Below are 14343 nucleotides of genomic sequence, written 5' to 3' on the forward strand. Positions count from 1 at the left end.
AGGCAATGGGCTGGAGTTAGGGACCACGCTTGAGAAATGATTGAATGAGGAGCAACATGATTAATAGAAGACCCATCCGCCATCCTACAACAAAAATAATAAATAATAAATAATCATATCAATTTTTTTATATATAAAAAATTTGTGCGATCTTGTAACCAAAAAAATAGACAAGTTAGATCCACTCATAACACAATATATATATAAATATATAAGTCACAAATACTAAAGGGAACAACTATTTTAAAACAAAAATAGTATTATTTTTTATCATAATTAAGCGGATCGTTTTCTCCTTCTTAACGTGTACATAATTTTGTAATGGATATTCAATTGTTTATAGTAAATAACAACAACAATTGAAAGTTTAGAATACCAATTTTGGCTTAAAATAATAATTTTATTTATTTTAAAGTATTCTCTCTATCCCACTTTAATAGTCTATTTTTTATTATTATTGTCCCAAACTAATTATTCACTATGAAAAATAAAAAGAAGTTAAATGTATCATTCTAATGTCCTTGAACAAAACTATTAACTGCATATCCTTTAAAAAAGATTATGCATTTAATACTTGAAGGTGATATTTAATATTTGAATATTAAAAATAGTCTTTTAATATTTAATATATTACTACAAAATATATATCTTTTAAAATCATATTGCTTACTTTTTGAGATGAAAAGTCAGAGTTTTGTATTAAAAATTTGTTTAAGTATTACATAATATAACTAATCCATCTATTTCAACAATGGTATTAATAAATAAATAAATAAATCTTATAATGAATTTACATTATTTTAAAATTTTAATTTTATATTACTAGTTTGACCTCAATTAAAAATTCCTAGCCCTTCTCTGTATGCATATGGTGGTGTTGGCAGCCACAATGGTGGAGTTTGATTTCTTTTTTTTCTTTTTTCTTTTTCTAAGGGTCATTTTTGCCAAATAAAATGACTAATAAAGTTTAATATTGTATTTTAATGATTTAAATGGATCAAATCAGAAGTCAAAGGGCAATTAAGTACTCTTATCATGGTTGGTGGTATTATTGTTCAAGTTTGCAAACTTGGGGGCAATTGGATCATACCCTCTCTAAGTTTTATCTACTAGTATTTTTATTGCAACCCTAAATGGGTGTGAGTGCAAATTACTCAAAAATTATAAACTTCAATAATGGACAATTAAAGTGGGACAGAGGCATCATAGCGTTGTATAAATGGAGTGTGGACCGGGGACGGAGCTAATAAAGGCCTGAGGGGCACGTGCCCCCTGAGTTGGCCCGTACTCTATAATATATGTGGTAATTTTTTAAATTTTTTCCATATATATGAAAAATGTTATACTCTTGTGATTCCTAAAATTATTTATTTATTTTTTCTTTTATTCTTCAAATATCTTAAATTTCCTTAAGGCTTTGTTTGGTTAGATAAAAATAGCTAGAAAATAAAAGAAACAGAAAATTTTTAATTTTTTTTAGAGTTTGGATGGATAGAAAGAGAAAACTAATGGAAAAGTTTGTTTCCATCCTTGTCTATTTTCTCTCAAACTTTTCATGCACAAAACAGAGGGAAATAATTTTTTCCCGTGAAATGCTTGCCTTTTTATTTAATATTCCTATTTTACCCATTAACTTAATCGTGAAAAACAGTTTCTTCCTTTATTTTTGTACTGGATTTCTAGGAGGCAAGTTCTCTGCAAAATAACTTTTCTTTGATTTTTTTTTTTTTTTTCACCTTTCTTTGTTTTTCCACAAGTTCATAAATAACTCGCAATAACAAAATACAATCAAATCTCTCTAAAAAAAATTAGTATTGTCATTGATACATCTCCGTGTTTTTTTTAATTTTCGTTTCTCATAGACTAATAATTAGTTCTACTTCTGCCTCATCAAGTATTATGAAGTCATATTTTAAATATAAATAAATTATAAATAATTATATCAATAAATTTAATAATCCATTATTTTACTATTTCCTTGCTAAAAATATACATCAACAAATACAAATTTATTTATTTATTAGTATTTAAAATTATAAGGGTAAATTTGGTATCTTCAATCAATTTTTTTTTCACTTTCATGATATCCAAAATAACAAAATAATATTTCTCTACAATTTTCTTGAATAAATTTTCATTCTAACCAAATGCATGTTAGAAATTTCTTTTTTTTTCATTCACTTCATTTTTCATTTCATTTCTTTTCTTACTTATTTCCATCTAATCAAACGAAGCCTAATAGAAAAAGTCAAAATTTTCTTCCTCAATTGAAACTTTTTCCTTTTAAAGTTTTTAAATTTTTCTTTTCTTTTTCTTTTTCTATTTCTACTCTTAAAATTATTCTTTTTAACGTGCATATTTGAATAATTTTATTCTTCTTTGTCTTTTCAATTTTATAGTTGTTGTATTATATATATATATATATATATGGTCCGATTTTTTTTGTTTTTTTTTTTTTGCAGCGTGAAATCCTAACTCCGTCCCTGATGTGGATCCATCCTCTTAATTTAGAAGATGTATTTTAAAATAAAAAACCACGCTATAATTTAGATAAATTTCATGTGAGATCAAATTTAACCATTTTACATGAATTCGTTGGAGTTTTGCTTCTTTTTTATTTTTTATATATATAAAAACAAGCATTTTAAACGTTATCCTTTCAAATCAGATGACATTCCAATTACACACAATTTTTTAAATTTTTTTTTTACCTTGTCAAAAAAATTACACCCACTTTTGTCTTTACAAGGAAATGAATGTTTTCGGGTGTGGTGTGATAGTCCCGGGTGTTGGTGTTTTCCAAAAATATATGTCGATTGCTTTAATTTCCAAAAATACAAAAACGAAAAATTGAATGTTCTATTTTCACCTATGAAAAGGTGTGAAATTGCGTCATTTTATTATGGCAGAGCCAATGCATGCCTCCATATATATATATATATATATATATATATATATATATATATATATATATATATATATTGTTTTTTGCTCTTCAAATTCGTATAATTTATATATATATACATATTGTTTTTTTGCTCTTCAAATTCGTATAATTTCCTTTCTTTTTTTTTTAAATGTTACATTCCTATTTCTCTTTTATCAATCAAATTCTATATTTTTTTTTCCCTTCAATTGTATGTAACCTTGTTTTTAACTCTCCAAATTCTTCTCTTTTTTTTCCCTCTACTTCTTTTCTTCTTCATCTTATGCTAACTTTCTTCTTGGATAACGAAAATATATAGTGTAGTTATATTACAAAAATCCCATTACACTTCTTGTTTCCTTCTTCATCCTATGCTGACTTCATTCAATGTCTTCTTATTAGATTACAAAAATATTCGAGTAATTAGATTACGGAAATCCAAGTAAACTTCTTGTTTTTCTTTTTCAATAGATGCTACCTTTCTTATTTAATTACCGAAATATTCACGTAATTTCAAAATTTAAAGTTTTCAACACAGATACAAAATGTTGTAATTAGATTACAAAAATTCCATTAGATTTATTGTCTTCCTTCTTCATCCCACGCTAACTAGCCTAACTTTAATGTCTTCTTCTAGGATTACCAAAATAAATTTTTTTTATCACAATACCAAAATATTCGCGTAGTTCCAAACTTTAAAGTAGTATTCTATATGGATATAAAATGTGGTAATTAGAATTATATAAATTTCATTTAGGGCTGCAACTCAAGCGGCCCAATCCGAAATAATCCGAATTCAGTCTGAAATTTTGTGGACTTGGGCAAAGTTTTTATAATTTTGGTTTAAGCCTGAGCTATTTATAACTAGGCTTAAATTACAAGAGTGTGGTAGCCAAATTGGTAGTGTGTTTGAAATTTTTGGTGAAGGATTCAGGTTCAAGTTCTAGGAGCCCGAGATGAGCGTCCAACCCGTTTGAGTTACAGTCTTAATCCTATTAGACTTATTTCTTTCATAATTCATTACAAAAATATTAAGGCAAAAGAGCAAAAAAACACCTCTAAATTATAACATTGTTGCATAATGTCCCCTAAATTATTTTTAGAAGCAAATTGCTCCTTGAACAATACCATATTGCAAAATGCCCTCTTAAAGGCCACCAAAGACTAAATTTCGTCCAACAGAGAGACACAATTATTAATATACCCTTGCTTAAAAATTTATTATAAAAGATATAAAATATTACTGGAACAAAATACCAATAATGCCCTCATATTTTATATATATTTTTCTTCATCTTCCATGCTTCCAATGACTACCGACCAATGACTGCCAACGTCTTCCAGGTTTATGTGATCCATCGTTTTTTAAGATATGGGGACAATCGATTTGCCTAAACTTTTGGGAATTTCAATGTGGTCAATTATATGAGTTCAATTACAAAAGCCGTATGTGATGGATGAGAGCGATGATGACATCGAGTATGTGATACCCCTCGATTCTAGAGCCACGGGTGATCAAGTCCGAGCACAGATCCGAGGGATATCAGACAATCAATATGTAAACAAGCAAGAACAAAACTGAATTACGAATAAGATAATAATGCGCTGAAAGAAAACTAAAATGAACATCCTCGAACCTTAAATAATAAATTAATATAATTTAATCAGTACAACTCGGGAATCCACCTAGTGAACCCCTAATTCCAAAACTTTAAATAAATTTACAGAATTAAAACCAAAACCAAAATTGCAAAAAAATCCTATGTAACCGGAAGAGTGAGTGTCTGTATCTGCATCAATACGATCAAACTCTAAGCTTGGTACTGGTGAACACCTGAAAAATAAAGGTGGGTCAGGCCCACATGTAAGTTCCATCCTACTACAATCCGTACATAAACCCGATACGCAGATACGTCCTAGATAGCTCGGCAATATCTACAATAGTCCATAGATATATAAATACACACTATAGGATGCTCACTAACCTATAACATAGTTCAGCCTGGGTAGAAGGTGACATATAAAACACGCTTTCCAGCGGCTAAGTACCTAAGCCTACCAGGGAACATTAGCTATATCCAGCTACTCAACCTTTGCGATATACGCACCCTAACCGTGATCATGAGACTCAAGCTCGTATCACGGTACCATAAATTTATATATAAATTCCTTCATAATGCAGAAAGATAAAACAAACATCCGTTATGTCGTTCAACTGTTTTAGTTGACAGGACATGCATCCATGTAGGATTTAACTGTTTTTAGTTAATCCATTCTGTATGTATGAAGGGGTAGGACTTAGCATTTTGATCTAATCCATCCCTAATATGTCACCGTCCCATACCGGTACATATAATGCATATGATTCATGTACAATGCAGAATCACTCAAACATCCAATCCATCCAAAACCAAACATAATAGAAATCAATTATAGGCAAGATCCTATTATGCATCCAGTATATGACTATATTTATAATGAAAACTCCTTTTGAAATTGTTAAAACAACAAACAATTTAATCCAATCATCTCCATAAAATTGACAGAACAAGAATTTATAACAGTTCAGCAATTACCAGTCATGGCATGATATAATGATTATCAGAATTATAAACTGAGTAACATTATACTAGAAAACCCAAACCATCCTCTCATACTAGTTCAATCAAATTATTACAACCGAGACTAGTAATGAAAAACCTCTTCAATCCCTGACGGCATGAAAATTAACGTTTATAACACATGACGTCCCTTTTTAATCCTGCATCCTAAAACCTGTGCCTGATATCACATGACACTGAGAAGTCTCACTGCACATTGTGTAAAACCCCAATGGTACTTTATACCTACTCATGTAAACTGGTTAAAACAAACCAGCAAATAAAATCTCTTTCACTCCTGTCAGCACATAGCCATGTATTTAAATTACACGATGTCCACAACCACAACCTAACCAACCCTCTTGGAACTTAATTATTTCTTAGACATTGTTGGTGTAAAGTCGCAGAAATATCCGTTATAACAGTTTATTGAATTTTGCTAAAACAACTCGCCTGTCAATCTCCCTTCCTTTCTTCCGGACAACATACACATTACTATTGTTTATGTTCATGATGCCCCTTAGAATCAAACCCTAACATAAACCCACGGTTTAAAGGTTCTAATAGGTAAATTTTTAAGTATTTAGAACCCCCTTTTATTTTCCAGAAATTTCGTTTAAGGCCCCAAAGGCAGAAAAATGCCGAAAATACCCCCGAAGGGGTATCTGTTCAAGGGAGCCGGCTCCCCCCCATGGGAGCCGGCTCTTTATCTTCTAGAGCCGGCTCTCCCTCATGGAGAGCCGGCTCTACTTGCTTGGGAGCCGGCTCCCTCACTTAGGGAGCCGGCTCTCTCTCCTTGAGAGCCTGCTCCTTCGTCTCTGACCTTCGTCTTTACTTCCGGCGCTATTCCAACCATCCGTCCCACCTTTGATACAGTTTTTTTTTAAACTTCCTCGAGTTCAATATACATCCACAAAGTCCTAGAACTTCCTCACATCCCCTTAGGATTTGATTTACAGAAGCTTAAATCTTTGTCGCAGCAGTTCAAGCAAAGAACAATTTCAGAAACATAAAAACGTAAAAACAGATTTCAGCTTGGTTCATTATGCATAAATAATCGTTTTAAAGTTTAATTACATTCCTAGCGTTCCGTCTAAGTTCCCAAAGTCCTAGAAACTCTTCATCTTCCAATATAAATTAATTTACAAAAGTCTCAATTCATACACAAACACAGTATGCAGAAAACCAAATCCAGTTCCTTATGCACAACAAATTACAGTCCGTTACACATGCATCAACCATTAGTTTTAAAGTTGAATTAACCCTGGAGACTATAAAGAATGCACATAACACAAGTTTACAGGAAAGAGATAGTTTGAAACTTGCCTTTAGATTTCGTTTTGAAACCTTACAGCAGCATCGTCTCTAAGTTTCATAATTCTCTTATACTGCTCCCACCTCCGACCATTGTTCCATTCCTCTGTTCGTCCTCCTTAGCTTCATAGATTAATACTACGTGATTAATGTTTTACTTTAACCCTTGTAGACTACACAAGAATATACACATTGAAGTGTATACAACCCTCTCTATGTATCTCTGTTTTTCCTCTTAAATTACCCCTACGTGAATAGGGTTTTCTCCCAAAACCCTTGCAACATATATCGTTATATATATAGACTCCTCCGAAACCCCTAATCCCAAATCCAGTAATCCTAAACCTAAGTCCAGCCCAACTACAAGTCGGCTACCCAATTATTAATCATAACACCCTAAACCTAATTATCACCCAACATGGTAATAAACAAGTGACCACAACAGTTACGTTCACTATATATATATCTGGAATCAAATTAACTAACTAATTAATTAATTACCCTTAAACATAATTAAGGAAAAATAAATAAATAATTATGACTAAAAACCACACAGAAACACACATACAATTTCAAGTCAAATGAATAATAAAACAAAACACACTTAAACAATATTAATTTAAACACACAATTAATCAATCAATTAATTTAAACAAATACAATAAACACAATTAGTCAAATAACTACATAAGTCACTTAGATACAATAAAAATTAAAATTAAATCCCCATTTTATCCTTTTGAAAACTAGGGGTATTACATTCTTCCCCCCTAACAAAAATGAATTCCGTCCTCGGAATTCACAAAAATCTGAATTAATGTCTTTGCAAAATTCATTTTCATTTTCGTGTGGCACAGCCCCTTTAGATGAGCGCCACCCAAATTCCAACACATCCAACCATATACAAGATTCCTATGTTTAAGAAATGGCATAAATGCGTGACTCCTAGATTGTATCCAGCAACGATCCAATCTTACCCAACATTTAATAAAGGCTAACCATCCCTCGTCCTTCCAATTCCATAGAACTAACACATAAAAGTCCTATGCATCCAGCACTTAACAAGTTGGTAATGCCAAACAATAGGCTACTGTCGAAACCAATAACCAAAACCCGTGAAGAGTCAGTGCGATACATAAAACTGACTTTCCTCTAAAACATATTGCTTACGATACGGAAAACCGCTCAAGCAACCATTTCCGGATAGAAAACTCCTATGTACGAGTTCAACTATCTACAAAAACCGACCGTCGCCTCCAAACCATACGCATTTATTACCAAAAGAGAGTATGTTTCTCCGATGTATCCTTACATAAAGCCAAGGTCGTATCAGGTAACCTCGTTTCCATGCCAGACCAACTAAAAAGCTAAATAACGCTTTTAATTACCCATGCCCACTTAGGAGGTATATCCTAAGCATATTTGCCATGATCAAATAGAATATCGCGATCAAATTTCTCGTCTAGAGATGCGAAGCATAGTTGTTGCTCTAACACCTTCAGAAAACTCCTTTGATATAGCACCGTTTATCTTCCATATTGAATAACCACATACTATAACTCCGTTATCAGCGCAATGTAAAACTGATAAGAAACGTCAAAGTAAACTCCACTAAAGTGTAGTCTACAAGCGAACATGCTATATCCACTACTCTTAAACCATGTGGAATTAAAATTCCAACAAATGTCAGTAATTTCTACCAAACATCCCCTCCTGATTAGTCCTACTCCCATCTCGATATAAGAAAGGACTAAAACCTCCAGTGATATCCAAGTATCAATTTTCCACCTTACTAACAGATGATACTCTTGGAGATAGTTATGTACATGTCCCAATCCGTACCGCACCAAAACTAATATAGTATGTCGTGATGCAACTCATAACTATTTGACTGCACTGTAAAATTTTACTAATTTACATCTCAGTCACTTCGACCTTCCTAGAATTATTAAGACAACTACCAATCCTCCTTCAGGATCCTAAACTCATCTGAGTAAGGCACTACCTCCTGTGGGATCAGCTCAAATATTCTAAGTTAACCACTTCCATTTCCCTGGTAACAACAGGTGTTATATTTCCATATGTTAAACCACAACGGATTGTGCAACAACCACCGAAGGCTCAATTACCATACTGGTTGATAAGATCACCCTCGTCCCTATTACTTTCACCAGACGAAGCTTAATGCAAAGTGTGAATCACCACATCTATCTATCTAAGCCGTCTCGTGGTCCGTGCTATTCGTAGGAACTGATATCTTACTAGTTCCCAAAATAGATAAAATGAAATTGATTTAATTTTATCAGTCGACCATCTCCCAACCAGAATCCTGACCCTTGTGTAGAATCAGTAATCTCTCATCTAAATCCGTGGAAACTACTCTGTCAGTCCCGCTCTAGCATGAGAAGTGGCCGCAAGGATCTAATGATCTCTGACGGTCCATCTAGATTATTTACCAGATATCAAACTTTGAGACGGATATTAGATGTTCGGTCTCATCTTCAAGTCTTTGACATCTTACTTTTCTAACATAAGTAAGTGTCTATTAGACATCCCGTCTAACTGTAACCGCATATGGAAATCTTTTCATCCTCCAAATAGTCAACAATTTCCGAGCAATAACTAATTGTTGCGAACAGTAACTAAAAAAAATTTCCATATTATTTGTGCAAATGAGTGACTCTGCCTCCTCCTTGATATGCAACTCCAGCACCTCCTCCTAATGACACTCCCTGATGAAAATAAAATTCTTGATTAAGAATTGACTAGTAAATCCGTCTACTATCCTCAGTCGATGTCATTCCAACAAGTACTTAAACCAGTACCAAAATCCTCCTGCTGACTTGGGACTACCTCTTATAAAATCTCCAAGAAGATATTCAGCCAAGCCAGTTCCTTCGATAAACCAGCATGACGTTACAGCTTATCCAATGAATCTATATCATTTGACTCGAACTGCTGGTTTACTTATCCCATCCTGAAAACGTACTATAACTACGCATGTCCAGGTTCATCAGATTAGCTAAAGTTAGATATACTTACCAAATCCTATGACCACATGCCCAAAATCCTAGCGTAATTAGCGATATTATTCCAAAATGATAGTTGGTTGATCACATACTCGTGTCCCCAACTAAACCACATTCCCCCTCCTGAACATTTAACAAAAAGGAAACACATAATGCACACACAATAAAACACTATAAAATCTACGTAAAACATCGTTCCTCTTTGCAAAGAAAATCTCTTTTAGAAATCATCTGTGCCTGATTGGTTCACAATCTCCTTTTTAAGTTTCGGAAGTAATCAACCGACCTCAAAACATAAGCTCCAACCACAGCTCCGATGAATTTATATCATTTGACTCGAACTGCTGGTTTACTTATCCCATCCTGAAAACGTATTATAACTACGCATGTCCAGGTTCATCAGATTAGCTAAAGTTAGATATACTTACCAAATCCTATGACCACATGCCCAAAATCCTAGCGTAATTAACGCTATTCTTCCAAAATGATAGTTGGTTGATCACATACTCGTGTCCCCAACTAAACCACATTCCCCCTCCTGAATATTTAACAAAAAGGAAACACATAATGCACACACAATAAAACACTATAAAATCTACGTAAAACATCGTTCCTCCTTGCAAAGAAAATCTCTTTTAGAAATCATCTGTGCCTGATTGGTTCACAATCTCCTTTAGAAATCATCTGTGCCTGATTGGTTCACAATCTCCTTTTTAAGTTTCGGAAGTAATCAACCGACCTCAAAACATAAGCTCCAACCACAGCTCCAAACTAAATCCATTTGCCTCAGCAAATTTCAAAGGCTTAACCTTCATCCTCCTTATACGCGGAATATAAACCGTCTAATGTAGCTTTATAAGGCAACTTAGAACGTCATAACCTACTTCCTATACTTCCCGGAACGTGACATCAAATCATTGCTTCGTTCTGAGAAGAACTCCATCCTATCTTAAGCTCCTGAAGAGTTCTCTTTTATCTACCTCTTTTAAAGGTAATACGAAAGTCTAACTATATGTAGGTCAATCCACACCAACTCTATAAGTATCGTTCACTATACTATCAGCGAACAAGATTACTCTCGCATGATCCTTACTTTCCAAGATTCAATACCCTTTTTCTTGGGTATATTGAAATCTCCTCCATTAGAATCCTTTTTGGACTCCTATTCCTCGGTTGTCTCCTTTAGGAGAACACTGAAATCGTGTTGGTCCCTTTATGCGGTGACCTAAAACACATTCCTAAATCCTTCCTTGGCGTAAACTTCTAAAAGTAGTGCCAACTGGAATTAACCTTCAATCCCAAGTTCTGCTTCTGAAAGAGAACTTGATAATATACTCCTCTACTCCTTTGGTCTGAGTCGCGGTCGCCGCGGACCCCATCCTCCTTCTAGTGTCAACCATTCTATAATTATGGAATATAATTGACATCAGCTGCTCCTCCTAACGAACTGTAAAAGAGTACAACGAATCCTAATATGGCTCTAAGTTTTTAAGAGTCGCAACGCGGAAGACTTCTAACGAAAGACACTCCTAAGGACACTAGAACCTGGCTCTGATACCAACTGTGATACCCCTCGATTCTAGAGCCACGGGTGATCAAGTCCGAGCACAGATCCGAGGGATATCAGACAATCAATATGTAAACAAGCAAGAACAAAACTGAATTACGAATAAGATAATAATGCGCTGAAAGAAAACTAAAATGAACATCATCGAATCTTAAATAATAAATTAATATAATTTAATCCGTACAACTCGGGAATCCACCTAGTGGACCCCTAATTCCAAAACTTTAAATAAATTTACAGAATTAAAACCAAAACCAAAATTGCAAAAAAATCCGATGTAACCGGAAGAGTGAGTGTCTGTATCTGCATCAACACGATCAAACTCTAAGCTTGGTACTGGTGAACACCTGAAAAATAAAGGTGGGTCAGGCCCACATGCAAGTTCCATCCTACTACAATCCGTACATAAACCCGATACGCAGATACGTCCTAGATAACTCGGCAATATCTACAATAGTCCATAGATATATAAATACACACTATAGGATGCTCACTAGCCTATAACATAGTTCAGCCTGGGTAGAAGATGACATATAAGACACGCTTTCCAGCGGCCAAGTACCTAAGCCTACCAGGGAACATTAGCTATATCCAGCTACTCAACCTTTGCGATATACGCACCCTAACCGTGATCAGGAGACTCAAGCTCGTATCACGGTACCATAAATTTATATATAAATTCCTTCATAATGCAGAAAGATAAAACAAACATCCGTTATGTCGTTCAACTGTTTTAGTTGACAGGACATGCATCCATGTAGGATTTAACTGTTTTTAGTTAATCCATTCCGTATGTACGAAGGGGTAGGACTTAGCATTTTGATCTAATCCATCCCTAATATGTCACCGTCCCATACCGGTACATATAATGCATATGATTCATGTACAATGCAGAATCACTCAAACATCCAATCCATCCAAAACCAAACATAATAGAAATCAATTATAGGCAAGATCCTATTATGCATCCAGTATATGACTATATTTATAATGAAAACTCCTTTTGAAATTGTTAAAACAACAAACAATTTAATCCAATCATCTCCATAAAATTGACAGAACAAGAATTTATAACAGTTCAGCAATTACCAGTCATAGCATGATATAATGATTATCAGAATTATAAACTGAGTAACATTATACTAGAAAACCCAAACCATCCTCTCATACTAGTTCATTCAAATTATTACAACCGAGACTAGTAATGAAAAACCTCCTCAATCCCTGACGGCATGAAAGTTAACGTTTATAACACATGACGTCCCTTTTTAATCCTGCATCCTAAAACCTGTGCTTGATATCACATGACACTGAGAAGTCTCACTGCACATTGTGTAAAACCCCAATGGTACTTTATACCTACTCATGTAAACTGGTTAAAACAAACCAGTAAATAAAATCTTTTTCACTCCTGTCAGCACACAGCCATGTATTTAAATTACACGATGTCCACAACCACAACCTAACCAACCCTCTTGGAACTTAATTATTTCTTAGACATTGTTGGTGTAAAGTCTCAGAAATATCCGTTATAACAGTTTATTGAATTTTGCTAAAACAACTCGCCTGTCAATCTCCCTTCCTTTCTTCCGGACAACATACACATTACTATTGTTTATGTTCATGATGCCCCTTAGAATCAAACCCTAACATAAACCCACTGTTTAAAGGTTCTAATAGGTAAATTTTAAAGTATTTAGAACCCCCTTTTATTTTCCAGAAATTTCGTTTAAGGCCCCAAAGGCAGAAAAATGCCGAAAATACCCCCGAAGGGGTCTGTTCAAGGGAGCCGGCTCCCCCCCATGGGAGCCTCTTTATCTTCTAGAGGCGGCTCTCCCTCATGGAGCGCCGGCTCTCCCTCATGGAGAACTGGCTCTACTTGCTTGGGAGCTGGCTCCCTCACTTAGGGAGCCGGCTCTCTCTCCTTGAGAGCCTGCTCCTTTGTCTCTGACCTTCGTCTTTGCTTCCGGCGCTATTCCAACCATCCGTCCCACCTTTGATACAGTTTTTTTTTAAACTTCCTAGAGTTCAATATACATCCACAAAGTCCTAGAACCTCCTCACATCCCCTTAGGATTTGATTTACAGAAGCTTAAATCCTTGTCGCAACAGTTCAAGCAAAGAACAATTTCAGAAACATAAAAACGTAAAAACAGATTTCAGCTTGGTTCATTATGCATAAATAATCGTTTTAAAGTTTAATTACATTCCTAGCGTTCCGTCTAAGTTCCCAAAGTCCTAGAAACTCTTCATCTTCCAATATAAATTAATTTACAAAAGTCTCAATTCATACACAAACACAGTATGCAGAAAACCAAATCCAGTTCCTTATGCACAACAAATTACAGTCCGTTACACATGCATCAACCATTAGTTTTAAAGTTGAATTAACCCTGGAGACTATAAAGAATGCACAGAACACAAGTTTACAGGAAAGAGATAGTCTGAAACTTGCCTTTAGATTTCGTTTTGAAACCTTACAGCAGCATCGTCTCTAAGTTTCAGAATTCTCTCATACTGCTCCCACCTCTGACCATTGTTCCATTCCTCTGTTCGTCCTCCTTAGCTTCATAGATTAATATTACGTGAATAATGTTTTACTTTAACCCTTGCAGACTACACAAGAATATACACATTGAAGTGTATATAACCCTCTCTATGTATCTCTGTTTTTCCTCTTAAATTACCCCTACGTGAATAGGGTTTTCTCCCAAAACCCTTGCAACATATATCGTTATATATATAGACTCCTCTGAAACCCCTAATCCCAAATCCAGTAATCCTAACCCTAAGTCCAGCCCAACTACAAGTCGGCTACCCAATTATTAATCATAACACCCTAAACCTAATTATCACCCAACATGGTAATAAACAAGTGACCACAACAGTTACGTTCACTATACATAT

This window comes from Cornus florida, unplaced genomic scaffold (assembly GCF_030987335.1).
Source record: "Cornus florida cultivar Cherokee Brave unplaced genomic scaffold, ASM3098733v1 CherokeeBrave_3.0.0_Hap2_Chr10, whole genome shotgun sequence".
NCBI lineage: Eukaryota > Viridiplantae > Streptophyta > Magnoliopsida > Cornales > Cornaceae > Cornus > Cornus florida.